Here is an 11,581-nt window from a genome sequence, read left to right on the forward strand (position 1 = left end):
AGACTGAAAGATTTCCTTGGGGATGCCCATGGGATGGAATCTGACTGGCCCATCACCTCCTGCTTTCCCACAGCAGCTGCCCGCGTTCTGAGTGGAAGAAACCAGCCAATGGGATTCTGCTGGGGGTGGGGGCAGCGCATAAAGCCTCTTCCCTCCCCAGGCTCACAGCTGTTGAAAGATAAAGAAGGCCCTGAAGCATGCAGGGAGAGGGCAGGGCAAGGCAGGCAGGGAGCCTGCCCGAGCACCTCTGCTGCATATGCAAGCTGAATCCAACAGTGTCGGGGGCAGGACGTGGCCTGCGGGTTATATGTTGCACAGCCAAGCCCTACCTGCAGCCTAGTTCTAATCCCAACAGGACCTTAGCTTGCAACTAATGGTATAATTATTTATTTGTGCCTTGGTGGCTAGGAGCTATACAAACACAGAACAGAGGGACTGGCTCACTGAAGAATTATAATCACTTTCAGTGATCCATGAGCTATGTCCATTGTTTTTTTCTGACAATAGCCAGCACCAGCAGAAATCCCAAACCTGCCCATGACAAAAGCCTGTTCCTTGCCTCTGTTCAAGGTTGTCTTTACACCTTGAACTCATAAGGATGGTTAGTCCTTCCACCGTATTTTTAAACCAGTGCCAACCAGTGTTCTCTAAATTCTTTCTATCCATAGACACTAAGTTTTATTGTGTACCAAGCCATGTCTGGATGAGCACCGCCAATAGACGCACACTGCCCACTGTGGGTGGCTGTGGGCATGCTGCTAATGAGCTGGGCAGCACCTGAATCTCTCCTCGGGAGCCACCCAAGCACTTAGCTTACAGGGAACAATGGCTGCCAACATCTCTCCCATCCAGGTAAATGTCCGATGGATCCTTTTGGAAATCCTTTTGCTGTTAACTAGTTTTAACCAAATTATTTTTGAGACTGTTTCCTTCTCTCAAGAACAGACCGTCTCTGAATGTTGAGTGAATAACTGAACTCTTGTTTTGATGGCTGAACTGAAAAAAAAAAAGTTTGTTTTGAACCACAACTCATTTTTCTGCAGCTTTATTTGCCAAAATGAAAAGCAAAAATACTTGGGTTGATTTGTATCAACATTTTCAAAACAAACATTTTTTATGTCTTAATAATGTCTTTCCTCATTTATTCTACTGAAATTCTTCACTGAATTTCACTTCAATAGTTTCAGTCATCTAGAAAAATCATTTTTTCAGTGAATTTACTGTTTGCTGAAAAAAACCACCCATTATTTATCATTTAAATGTGCTAGGTATACACTAGCAAACAAATTGGCAGTGTCTACACTAGCCGAAAACTTCAAAATGGCCATGCAAATTGCCATTTCGAAGTTTACTAATGAAGCGCTGAAATGTATATTCATCGCCTCATTAGCATGCGGGCGGCTGCAGCACTTTGAAATTGACACGGCTCATCCGGACGGGGCTCCTTTTTGAAAGGACCCCGGCTGCTTCGAAGTCCCCTTATTCCCATCTGCTCATAGGAATAAGGCGACTTCGAAGTAGCCGGGGTCCTTTCGAAAAGGAGCATCTGAACAAGCCACATGGCGGCGAGCCGTGTCAATTTCATATTGCCGCCACTGCCTGCATGCTAGTGAGGCGCTGAATATGTATTTCAGCGCTTCATTAGTAAACTTTGATACGGCCATTCCGAAGTTTTTGCCTAGTGTAGACGTAGCCATTAATAGATACATTTTTCTATAAATATTTCCAGATTTTAAAATGTGGGAAAGTCTCTTGCCATCTGGAGAAACAAAGAACCATTGAGAACAAATGTTTTGGGTGGTGGCTTCTGTTAGGACTCAGATTTCTTTCTTGTAATAAGACATGGCACTTTGGATAAACACGTTGCTAAATTTATAACAAATCTTAAATACGTATTTGTAAGTAGGCATTCTAACTAGCTTAGGAATAATACTTAAGCTATTGAGATGAGTGACTGTTTATGACTAATTATATCTCCTAATTTTAAATTCACAGTTACTCTTTCTATAGTAGTTGAGTAGACATGCCAACACTAGCAGAGTTCTTTATTACGTTACTGATGCTTTTGATGTTATCCTGGGTGGTGGCTAGAAGAGCTAAGATATCGTGACTGTTTGGAGTTGGTATATTAATTTTATGATGAGCCTGCAAGTAATTTGCAACTGCTGTCAAACTGGGGAAAGAAATCTTCCTACACTTGTATGGAAGATGATGACTTTCAAATTAAAGCTCAGTGTAAGAAGACAAAAGAGTAAACGTTAAACTTCTCCATTAATGAGATTTTAAGAGAATAATCACGGAATTACAACCTATGAAAAAGTTGCCACTGTTGTGTGTTTCATGGAGCATTAACCACAGAAAACTGAAGACCAATGTTCCCTCTATTTTTTTCCATCTATGTATGGAGGTGCACGACCAGTAGAAACATATGCTGACAGCTATAGGCAATCTGCTGGGTGTCATTTTAATCTCTCCCAAGTGGCTTACAGGGAACACTCCTGAAGACTTCACAAAAGGTTTTGCTAGTATTGTATTTAAGTTGTTAATGAATGAAAGAATCCCAGGGAAAGAACTGTAATGTGAAATTCTATTTTCTGAAGCTTGAATGCCACCTACTGGATAGCCTCAGAAAGGAAGCTGTGTTAGTTTGTATCTTCACAAAACAAAAAGGCAATCCTGTAGCACTTTAAAGACTAACAAAATAATTTATTAGGTGATGAGCATTCATGCGACAGACCCACTTCTTCAGATCTGGAAAATTCCGATAAATGAAAACTGAGACAAAGAGAATTTAACAGAAAGATAGTAAAAAAGGTGACTGTGGCATGTTCACGTTCCCCGACCGCCATCTCCCGATGGTGGATGTAAGTGCCCACCTCCGTTCTCTGGCTGGAGTTGTGGAACACCACGTATCATGTGTCTGGCCTGACCATTCAGTGAGCACATTGAGAAATTGTCAGTGGTGGTCAACCGAAGCCTGCAGCACCATGGAGTGATACCCCTTTCTGTTGATGAACTGGGCTGTGTTGTGGTCCGGGGCACGAGTGGGGGTGTGGGTCCCGTCGACATCCCCACAGCAGTTGGGGAACCCAAGGGCGGTGAATCTGGCCACATCTGTGTCCATGTCTGCCAGACAGATGACCTTCTACAGCAGGATGCAGTTGATGGCCATCACAACCTGCAAGGGGAGGTGACCAAACACACATCAGTGACAGGGAGGGGGCCCGGTCCCCTCCCATCCCTTCCCCCCTGAGCTCTCTGGGAGCACCCCCAAGAGGTCACTCCCTGACTGCACGGTTGTATGAGAGTGGGATGGCACAGTCCCATAGGGCTGCAGCTTCCCCCTCTTGCACCCTCCACCCCACTTCACAAGGGTCTCCCTTGGGCGGGACACCCCCACCCCCTGTGCAGGGCCTGCAGTCTGAGGGTGCCTTACCTGCATGAGGACGGCCCCAATACTGGACTTCCCTATGCCGAACTGGTCCCAGATCGAGTGGTAGCAATTGGGGTTGGCGAGCTTCCAGGAGGTGATGGCCACCTGCTTCTCCAGGGGGATGGTGGGCCACATCCAGGTGTCCTGTCTCCAGAGGGCAGTGTTGAGGCAGGCACAGAGCTCCAGGAAGGTGTCCTGCAAGCAAAAATTCTGGAGCCGCTGCTGATCATCCCACTGCCCCATGATGTCGGAACTAATGATGTGTCTCCAAACTCACGTGGTCACCTGAGGGGGTGAGCAGAGGTGGGCCCATGTGGCAGCCATAGTGTGCTCCTTGAAACTGGTACCAGGCTCGCCACACCCTCCAGAAGAAGAGAAGGGAGGCTGGGATGAAATGAGGTGCAGCAAAAGCTGCAGCACCTGTATGGGGCCTCTGCAAGCCCCCTCCGGGGGCTGCTCTGGCACCATGGCTGACGTAAAGTCTCAGCAAGCGTGTGAGCCCTGCAGTAGCTCTTCTGTCCCTCAGTGAGGTAAGTACGCCTCAGCACGGGCAGAGAACGTGAATGCTTGGGCAGGCAGGGGGGAGGTCTCTTTAAGGGCACACCTTGCCAGGGCTCCAGGAAGGGCTGGCCAGCCATCCTGTCTGACGGTGTTCCGCGGGTCGTTTTGTTGAGAGAGCAGCCGGGCAGTCTGGCCACTCTCTGTTGACAGAGCGGATTGGCAGAGCAACTCGCTTTGAGGTTTAGCCATGATCTCGCAACGGAAGTTTTGTCAGAAGACTCTGTTGACAGATCGCTTTAGTGCAGACATAGCTCATGAGTCTTTCAGGGTGTTTAATCTCCTCTGACCCGATTTGTATCAATCTTTTATTAGACCCTGAGTTGTTCTCTTGTTTCATGCCAGCTTCTCCTGTCCACTGCCAGCTGTGAAATGGCAGTGTCCACATTCATAGAATCACAGGGCTGGAAGGCACCTCAAGAGGACATCAAGTCCAGCCCCTGCTCCAAGCAGGATTAACCCCAGCTAAATCATCCCAGCCATGACTATGTCAAGCTGGGACTTAAAAACCTCCAGGGATGGAGATCCCAGCTAAACCAATGCAACGCATTATTAAAGACCTACAAACTGTCCTGTATCAGGATGTCACACCCCAGAAGGTCCTAGGTGACAGGCCTGTTCTCTCCTACAGACAACCTCCCAACCTTATGAGGATTCTCACCCACAACCACAGTCTATACCGCAGGGACACCAGTCCTGGAACTTTTCCTTGCAACAAAGCCCACTGCCAGCTTTGTCCACATATCTTTTTGGAGATACCATCACTGGACCTAACTAGGTTATTCACAGAATCATGGGCACATTCTCATGTTCCTCAACTAACATCACATATGCCATCATGTGCCAACAATGCCCAGATGCTTTGTATGTTGGACAGACATCAAACTCTCTTAGACAAAGAGTTAATGGGCACAAAACAGACATAAAAGCACTTCTGATCCACAAACCTGTCAGTCAACATTTTAATGGAGTGGTAACAGAGAAAAAGCCGTGCTAGTCTATATGCTATCAAAACAAAAAAGCAGTAAAGTAGCACTTTAAAGACTAACACAATATTTTATTAGGTGAGCTTTCGTGGGACAGGCCCACTTCTTCAGACCATAGCCATACCAGAACAGACTCAATATTTAAGGCGTAGAGAACCAAAAATAGTAATCAAGGTTGACAAATCGGAAAAATATTTTCCAGGTGAGCAAATCAAACAGTAGAGGGGTGGGGGTGGAGGCAAGAATTAGATTAAGCCAAGTTTACAAAAGAGCCCCTGTAATGATCCAGAAAATTCACACATCCCAGTTCAAACCACGTGTTAATGTGTTGAATTTGAATATAAAAGAGAGTTCAGCAGCCTATCTTTCCAAAGTAGTGTGAAAATTCCTCTTCAGTAACGCGCAAACTCTTAAGTCATTAACGGAATGGCCCACTCCATTAAAATGTCGGCTGACCGGTTTGTGCATCAGGAGTGTTTTATGTCTGTTTTGTGCCCATTAACTCTTTGTCTAGGAGAGTTTGAAGTCTGTCCAATGTACAAAGCATCCGGGCATTGTTGGAACATGATGGCTTATGTGATGTTAGTTGAGAAACATGAGACTGTGCCCGTGATTCTGTGACTAACCTGGTTAGGTCCAGTGATGGTATCTCCAGAATAGATATGTGGACAAACTGGCAGCGGGCTTTGTTACAAGGAAAAGTCCCAGGACTGGTGTTCTGTGGTGTAGGCTGTGGCCATTAGTGAGAATCTCGTAAGGTTGGGAGGTTGTCTGTAGGAGAGAACAGACCTGTCACTTAGGGCCTTCTGGAGCGTAGTGTCCTGATTAAAGATAGATCGTAGGTCTTTAATAATGTGTTGCGGTGGTTTGAGTTGGGGGCTGCAGGTGATGACCAGTGGTGTTCTGTTCTTGGCTTTTTTGGGCCTATCTTGGAGTAGCTGGTCTCTGGCTATTTGTCTGGCCCTGTCAATTCATTTTTTTATTTCTGCTGGCGGGTAATTCAGGTTTATGAATATTTGGTAAAGATCTTGTAGTTTTTGGTCTCTGTCAGTAGGATCAGAGCAAATGCAATTGTACCTAAGGGCTTGACTGTGAACAATGGATCTAGTTATGTGTGCAAGATGGAAGCTAGAAGCGTGTAGGTAAGTATAGCGATCAGTGGGTTCCTGGTAGCGTGTGGTACCGATCAGGCCATCCTTGATTAGTACTGTAGTGTCCAGAAAATGTATCTCTTGCATGGAGTAATCGAGCCATAAGTTGATGGTGGGGTGCAGATTGTTAAAGTCTCTGTGGAATTCTTCTACAGTCTCTATACCATGGGTCCAAATCATAAAGATGTCATCAGTGGATCTTAAGTAGAGGAAGGGTGTTAGGGAATGAGAGCTGAGGAATTGTTGTTCCAGGTCAGTCATAAATATATTAGCATATTGTGGGGCCATGCAGGTGCCCATAGCAGTTCCACTAATCTGGAGGAATAAGTTGTCCCCAAATCGGAAATAATTGTGGGTGAGAACAAAGTTACAGAGGTCAGACACCACATTGGCTGTGGTGACATCAGGGATGATATTCCTGATCGCTTGTAATCTGTCTTTGTGTGGAATATTAATGTACAGAGCCTCTACATCCCTGGTGGCAAGGATGGTGTTGTCAGGAACTTTTCCAATATTTTGTACTTTCCTCAGGAAATCAGTGGTATCTCGGAGATAGCTGGGAGTGTTGGTGGAATAGGGTTTGAGGAGAGAGTCCTCATAACTGGATAGTCCAGTGGTAAGGGTGCCAATATCCGAAACGATAGGTCTTCCAGGGTTCCCAGGTTTGTGGGTTTTGGGAAGCGAATAGAATAATCCAGGATGGGTCTCAGGTGGTGTGTCTGAGTGAATAAGGTCCCGAGTAGCAGCAGGGAGTTCCTTAAGTAGTTGTAATTTCTTTTGGAATTCTAAAGTGGGATCAGAGGAGAGAGGTCTGTAAAATGTGGTGTTGGAGTGTTGTCTGGCTGCCTCCTGTTCATAGTCTGGTTTATTCATGATGACAACAGCACCCACTTTGTCAGCTGGTTTGATTATAATATCTGGGTTATTTTTGAGACTCTGGACAGCATGACGTTCAGCATAGTTGAGATTGTGTTTCATTTGGCATTGTTTGCATATTGTCATTCTGAGCACAATTGCGGAAGCATTGTATGTAGAAATCCAGACTTTCACTACGACCGTCAGGGGAGTCCACACAGAGTTCTTCTTTTGGTGTTGGTGGGGGGGGGGTCGAGAGAGTCAGACTTGTTCACAGTTGTGTTGGAAGAATTCCTTTAGACGGAGGCGGCGAAAGAAGTCTTCAAGGTCACCACAGAATTGTATTAAGTTCATGGAGGAAGTAGCACAGAAGGAAAGACCCTGGGATAAGAGAGAGACTTCTGCTGGGCTGAGTTGGTAGCTGAAAGGTTTAAGTATATTGTTAGTTGAGCTGTCATTATTGTAGTTGTAGGTACGAAGTAATTTAGAAAATTTATTCTCTTTTCTTTTTTGTAGGAAGTGGAAGTGTGTTTTGTAAATTTCTTGTCTAGTGCAAGTAAAGAACTAACATCATATATGCAATCATGTGCCAACAATGCTCAGATGCTTTGTGTATTGGACAGACTTCAAACTCTCTTAGACAAAGAGTTAATGGGCACAAAACGGACATAAAAACACTCCTGATCCACAAACCGATCAGCCGACATTTTAATGGAGTGGGCCATTCTGTTAATGACTTAGGAGTCTGCGTGTCACTGAGGAGGAATTTTCACGCTACTTTGGAAAGAGAGGCTGCTGAACTCTTTTATATTCAAACTCAACACATTAACACGTGGTTTGAACTGGGATGTGTGAATTTTCTGGGTCATTACAGGGGCTCTTTTGCAAACTTGGCTTAATCTAATTCTTGCCTCCACCCCCACCCCTCTACTGTTTGATTTGCTCACCTTGATAATATTTTTCTGATTTGTCAATCTTGATTACTGTTTTTGGTTCTCTATGCCTTAAATATTGAGTTTGTTCTGGTATGGCTATGGTCTGAAGAAGTGGGTCTGTCCCAAGAAAGCTCACCTAATCAATTATTTTGTTAGCCTTTAAAGTGCTACTTTTACTGCTTTTTTGTTTTAATGGAGTGGGCCATTCTGTTAATGACAAGAGTTTGCGTCTTACTGAAGAGGAATTTTCAGAACAGTCTGGAAACAGAGGCTGCTGAACACTCTTTTATATTCAACTTCAACCCATTAACACGTGGTTTGAACCAGGATGGGAATGTTCTGGGTCATTATAGGGGCTCTTTTGCATACTTGGCTTAATCTATTTCTTGACTCTCCCCACCTTCTGCCCCCTACTCTGATTTGCTCACCTTGATAATTTTTTTCTGATTTGTCAACCTTGATTACTATTTTTGGTTCTCTGTGCCTTAAATATTGAGTCTGCGCTGGTATGGCTGTGGTCTGAAAAAGTGGGTTTGTCCCACGAAAACTCACCTAATAAATTATTTTGTTAGTCTTTAAAGTGCTACTTGACTGCTTTTTTGTTTTGATAGTATAGAGAGTAGCACAGTTCTCTCTCTGTTACTATCCTTAGGCAACGTATTCCAGCACTTCACCACCCTCCTGGTGAAGTTTCTCCTAATAGCCGACCTACTCCTCTCCTTCTGTAAATTCAGACCATTACCCCTTGTTCTGCTGTCTGTCACCACTGAGAAGAGTTTCTCTCCATTCCCTTTAGAGCACTCTTTCAGGAAGCTGAAGGCTGCTATTAAATCACCCCTCAGTCTTCTGTTCTGCAAACTAAATAAGCCCAAAGCCCTCATAGGTCACATGCTCCAGCCAGTTAATCATTTTGGTTGCCCTCCACTGAACCTGCTCCAGAACATCCACATCCTGTTGCTGTGCTGGAACTCCTAGGATCACTCTTTGATTATGCCAAAATGTGGCCCCTGGTCTGTCTGCAGTACAGAACTTGGATGCAGCCATTCTTTTATGGTAGCTCTTTGGACTCGAGTATTAGAGGTGCAATGTGCCGGGCATGACCTCTCACCTGGATTAAGAGATGGGAGGTCATGGATCCTTTTGCCACAATCATATTTCTGCTTTCACTTCTGATTTTCTTTCATTTTCCACATGCTTTAATAATAGGAAATTTCAGTAGGTTATCAGTAATTGGCAAATTAGAGCTGATTCTTCTTCTCAGTAGTAGCTGAGCTGGAGAAGAGCCATTCTCCAGAGAAGTACTTTGGTTTGTATAAACTTTTATTGATTTACCAGTCTCAGTGTCCAAGGGTTTTTTCATAACATTCTTCAGAATTCACTTGATTGGGGGTAATTTGGACTTGAGTTTTTGTCATCAAATTGCAATCTATGACAAATTGCCTACAATCTGCCCTGGAAAAGGGTGGCCCGTTATTGCTAATGACTTCATCTGGAATTCCACGTCTGGAGAAGATTCAGACACCTTCCTGACAGCTGTCGCTGACTTACTATTAGCACTGTGCAGATTTATGGGTATAGCCAGTCATGATCCATTACTATTGCCTAATCCTTTGATCAGCAGATAAATCAGTCAGTGCCAACCTTCTCATAAAGCTTTTGTGGGAGTAGCCGAACTCTGCCTGTCGGCATGAGTTCCTACTGCTTTAGTGATGTCATCATTAATCCGTGGCCAAGATAACACCTCTTGTGCTTCTTTGCATGTCCAATTCCTGAATGACCTTTGTGGCTCTTCTGTCATTTCTTTTGGGAGGCTCATTGGAAGTACAAACTAACTGCCCATGAGTATCGCCCAGTCTCTGACAATAAGTCCGTAACTGCAGTTCCAGTCGTCCGTTTCCTGCCTGTGACCATGTGGGACCACTCACAGTGTAGTTCTGGGCTGTAGGGGCTTGGAGACTGAAAGGAGATGGGGGAACTGGGAGAGAATAGTTTGGGGCTGTAGGGAGAGGATGGGGGCTGTGGGGATGGGGGAGAGAGGGCATGAGAAACTCAGGTCCAGGGGATGGGGCGAGTACAAAAGTGAATGGGAAGGGATATGAAGGCATGAGGTAGGGAAAGCTGGACGTTGGAGTAGGCGGCCTATCACATTCTCCCTTCCTGTGTGTGTGCTGAGATCCATGGGGCTGTAGGGTGACCAGATGTCTTGGTTTGAAAGGGACAGTCTCATTATTTGGGCTATGTCTTATATCGGTGCATGTGATCCTCCACACCCAGCCCAATTTTTTACTTTCTTCCTGATCACCCTGGGGCACCCGAGCCCCTTTCATTGTCTCTAGGTGTGTGCTGAGAGCTGGGGGATCCTTGCCTCTCTGTGCCCAAGGCCCCTCTCTGTGCCACCATTTGTCTGGAGGCCTAGTCCTTCTAGGGTGGCCTGAGCCCATCACCATGTAAACCAGGATCTGAAGGCCCTGCCTCTCTGGGGGCTCAATGTCCCCCTGACCTGTGAGCCAGGATCAGAGGGATCCCAAAGATAACACAAATGTAAGCCTCTGAAATTGAAAATACTGTTACAGGGCAGACTACCCCGAAGTGGGCTGACAGTCTGGATGTAGAGAAGTGGATGCCATCTTGGAGGGGTGTAGCCCAAAAGGCATATTCTAGGACTGAAGGGCTCTTCAGATATTTGCTCTCTAGAGAGCCCACTGCTGGCCATTTGGCCACACTCTTTCTGTAGGGGTATTTATTGATCTCCAGCTAATGGGTTATGTGTGCTAGTAGACAATAATCCCAAGTAATCTGGCAAACAAATAGTTCTACAAATACACCGCAGGAGGGCTGGGGCTGTTTTTCCTAGCCCCAGGGAGAACAGTTGGTGGAGGAGAGGAAGCCTGGCATGGGGCTGTGGTAGTTTTCTCAGTCCCAGCATGAGCTTGGGTGGTGGGGCCAGGACTGGGGTTCCTGGCTGTAGCATCTTGGGGCGGAGGGTTGGATGGACAGAGCTTGGGTCTCTCTGCTACAAGGCCAGACCTTATCACCCTCAGGGTCCAGTGAGAGATAGGCTAGGCCTGCTGTGATAAGCCATTAACAGACCTCCCAGGCTTCTTAGGCAACAGGGTTTGACCACACGGCCCACACCTGGCCTAGGTGGTCTGTGAATCTTTCACACATAATTTGTTGATTTTTCAAGATCCACCCACGTGGCAGCACTGAAACACGCACACACAACGAAGGATGCTGCCACATCCTAATGGCTGCGTTATGTCATTTATGGACAGCCCCCAAGCCCGACTTCCTGCCGAAGAAGAAATCAGGAAGAGAAGATGGTGATGGATTGGACATACCCTCAGAAAACCAACCAAGATCACAAGGTCAGCTTTAAGTTGAAACCCACAAGGAAAAAGGGCACCCAAGAAATGCCTGGTGCCGAGACCTGAAGGCAGATACTAAAAAGACGGCATACACCTGGTCAGAACTGGAAAAGATCGCTCAGGAGAGGGAATGCTGGCAAATGGTCATCACTGGCCAAAGTTTAGGAAAAACTACTTCACCAGGAGGGTGGTGAAGCGTGGAATGCGTTGCCTAGAGAGGTGGTGGATTCTCCATCCCTCGAGGTTTTTAAGTCCCCGCTTGACAAGGTCCTGTCTGAGATGACTTAGTGGGGGT

At 45.8% G+C, this 11,581-nt stretch overlaps 1 protein-coding gene across 4 annotated transcripts in view; it reads left to right on the forward strand.

The window, feature by feature from the left end:
- VWCE (von Willebrand factor C and EGF domains) overlaps nt 1-11,581 on the forward strand; it is a 32,464-nt gene that overhangs the window by 16,650 nt on the left and 4,233 nt on the right. Inside the window, exons 21-22 of one of the 4 annotated variants that reach the window (XR_012646055.1) lie at nt 669-852; nt 11,194-11,286. The exons of 1 other annotated variant lie outside the window; for it this stretch is intronic. The gene's annotated coding sequence lies outside the window, so the exon portion shown is untranslated. The remainder of the gene's footprint in view (nt 1-668; nt 853-11,193; nt 11,287-11,581) is intronic. 2 more of the 4 variants (XR_012646054.1, XR_012646056.1) reach the window with 2 other exon arrangements.

Source organism: Carettochelys insculpta, chromosome 6 (genome assembly GCF_033958435.1).
Source record: "Carettochelys insculpta isolate YL-2023 chromosome 6, ASM3395843v1, whole genome shotgun sequence".
Taxonomy (NCBI): domain Eukaryota; kingdom Metazoa; phylum Chordata; order Testudines; family Carettochelyidae; genus Carettochelys; species Carettochelys insculpta.